Source organism: Marmota flaviventris, chromosome 2, assembly GCF_047511675.1.
Source record: "Marmota flaviventris isolate mMarFla1 chromosome 2, mMarFla1.hap1, whole genome shotgun sequence".
NCBI lineage: Eukaryota > Metazoa > Chordata > Mammalia > Rodentia > Sciuridae > Marmota > Marmota flaviventris.
Window position 1 is genome coordinate 88,483,415 of NC_092499.1, and position 3,181 is coordinate 88,486,595.

General features: G+C 42.9%; 1 long non-coding RNA gene across 1 annotated transcript; it reads right to left on the reverse strand.

The window, feature by feature from the left end:
• Positions 1-257: 257 nt before the first annotated feature.
• Positions 258-2,959, reverse strand: LOC114081877 (uncharacterized). The gene is made up of 3 exons (XR_003580862.3): positions 2,746-2,959; positions 1,731-1,819; positions 258-398 (listed from the first exon to the last, which is right to left on the reverse strand). It is a non-coding gene; the product is annotated as an uncharacterized lncRNA (long non-coding RNA).
• Positions 2,960-3,181: the final 222 nt, after the last annotated feature.

Below are 3,181 nucleotides of genomic sequence, written 5' to 3' on the forward strand. Positions count from 1 at the left end.
TCTGCTGCCTCTTTGCTTCCTCCCCCTTGATCTCCTAACTTCCTCACCTTTCCCTGTGTCCCTCTCCTCCACATGTTGAGCACATACGCTGCTTTTAATGAGAAAACTAGTAAACATTTCTGTGGATTTTTAATACTAAAACATTTTATCCCTGTGAAGTGAATCTCATGAATAAAATGATATAAAGAGAACAACTCTGAGCTGGAAGTCAGGACTCCAAGGTTGTTTTCTATATTTAATATAGCACCAACAGGCTCTATGAACTTCTTTAAGTCACGTCATCTCTTTGAAACAATTTCTTTGCCTGTTAACTGAATGGTTGGGTTAGATGGCTCCTTCCGGCAAAAAAAAGGGGGGGGGGTGGTGTCATCATTTCATTTTTGGAGGAATTTCAAGAACTGAAAAAGAGAGAAGAAACTGTTAGGCAGGAGATGTAGTTTGGACTCATCAAACCAAATCACATGGACAATTTCCCAGCTCCCACCCTTTACATATAAGTAAGTCTTTGCATGTGTGGTGTGTCACCTTATGATATAGCAAACACCTGAAAAGAAGGTCTCCACACTGAAACCCAAACTAGCCTATATTTACTGATGCCTCAGAGGATGGTATCCTTTACCAAGATTTTAAAAAAAGGACAAATTCTGAATAGAGAAAAGTGATGCAGGGGGAGTCAGAGCAGCTACTCTCAAACGCCAGCAGCCCTGATTCACCCCACACCCATTATCCCGTGTACTAAAGGGGCTCTTACCAAAGATGGCATGTGATCACATACGAAGGGCCTGTTTTGCTCACTTTTTGGACAATTTTCCCCATTTACATCTTCTGGCCAGCCTGAGATCCCAGCACCTCCTCTTCCCAACATGTCACCATATCCTTGCTTTTTTTTGCAAGTGTATTTCCCAGTTCCTTCCCACAGGATCAGCTCACTGAGTAATTTTTTCTTTGTGAACCCACCGGACTCTATCTCAAAGTAAGTCTTCCAAAAGAAGGATATACTTTATATACAGTGGAATCAAATAATTCTCACTCTTGCTAGTCAGCAGTGAATAGTGTTTGAGACCAGAGTGGCCTGCTGGCAAAGGAGAAGGGCAAAGGGCTCCCCAATGCCATTAGGAGCGTGAACAGTACAATTTTCCTGGAAAGCATTTGCTAATATAGATGAAGAGACTATAAAATGTTTAGCCTATGACATATCCTTATTTCTTAAATCCTAAACAGGTAAGAAGAGTTCAAGTCAAGTCTGAGCAGAAAGGGAATCCAGACAGAGGAAAAAGAACTGATATCACTTGTAACATTTCTAATAGAAAACAATAGCCAGCTGGCTTAAATAATAAGCACATATCCAAAGACACCCAGAGGTAGGATGGCCTTTAGGGTTGGTAGATTTAGCAGTTCAAAAATGTGATTCCACACATAGGTTCTTTCCATCTCTGTTCTTTCTTCTCCAACATTGCCTTCCTTCTATAGGTTTGACTGGGACTCAAAACCTAGTGGCTAGAAGCATCAAACACAGCTTAGCAATACTCCTGCAGGTGTCTTCAAGAGGTAGAGAAAAGGTGATTTCATGCAACTCTTTCTTAAAGCCAAAAAAAAAAAAGTTTTCCCAGAAACCCTTAGTAAAGCTCTCAATGACCAGGATTAGGTCACATGCCATTCCCAAGTCAGTCACTGGTTGGGAAGCAAGGAGAGGGAGGAGGCAGTGAACCTAAACCAATATTTCTACCCACCTCACACTGAATCAGTTCTCCTGTGTTGCTTCCATTCTGGCAGGAGAGGTACAATGCTCTGGAGTCCACCACCATGTCTACCTAGAGAGCTAAAGGATAACTATGTGAAACAATATAGCTGGATAGGGAAATGGGGAGTAGTCCAGTGAATCTGGGCCATATATGAACTAGAACATTAAAAGATTCAGAAAGTCAAAAATAAGAGTTGAAAGAAGCCAAGCTCCAAGACAACTCCTGAGGCATTCCTACAAGCAGTCCCTGGGTAGAGGTGGTATGAGCTCAAGGGGCAGTGAATTTATTCTATTTTATTGGTGTAGCTGAGCCTGGGGGAGATGACCTCTCTATGCAAGAAAAGATGCATCCTGCTTCTGTGGGCCTCTTATGAATTCAAGCCCTCATCAGATCTGTACAAAATCCTCAAAAGGACCTAAGAAGCCCAGGCCATCAGTTGGCCATCCCTCCCAGGAACTGTTCTAAGTACACAGTATCAGGAAGAATTAGTGACAAGTAGAAAGAAACAAATCACCTTTCAAAGAGCAAATGGGATTCTGGGAAAGGAGCAGGAAGGGAAGGACATGCAAGGCTGCTGAGTCTGAAATATGCAGTGCTGTGTGGATGAATCATCACCCATGACTTTCAGGACAGGAATCTGCTTTGACTAATCATCCAGTAGAAATTTTTATTCCTACCTCTCACCATCGGAAACCCAACAAACAAACAAGTCTTAGGAACATACTTATCTTCTAGAAGCACTTGATGTGTATATTGAGCAACTAGAAAACCCTCACCCTATAACCTTCACCCCTACACACACACACACACACACACACACCCCTTATCACACAACACTCCCACACAAGAAAAGTGAAATTGTTATTGATGAACATAAAGTCGTGGGTGTTTTCAGCAATTGGGAGTTCTGGCAGGTGTAACTGCCAAGAAGGAAAGTGAAGCCTCTGACACCCCCAAACTCCAGTCTGTCTGTGATGAGGTCCTTATTTGGTGATGCTTCTACCTGTTTCTTGGTCTCAGGGCCAGCCTGATAGCCAAGGACCTTAGCAGGGAATTGACAGCCGCTGACGTGCCTTCCCAAAGAGATGAATGGAATTCCAGGCAGCTGGAGTCATGCTGGCTTGGGACAGTGGCTTGGAGACCAGACTTCAATGACAGAAGCATCAGGCAGCAGCACTCACGGCAATGTGTGTGCCTACAGAAATGCAACCCACACCTTGGTTTCAAGAGCTGAAAAATGAAAAGAACGTTTAGGAAGGGAAAAGGGCAATAAAATAATAGGCAGAGTGTAATTTATTGCTCTATTAGTCTGTTCTGTAAATAGTTTAAGACTCTGGAGCCATCTGGCTCTGCAAATTGTCCAACCAGGAGTCACGTTAAGAAGCACGAGTGGGCACAAAAACTGTTTTTCAAGACACAATTTCAGTTTTGGCTTGAGG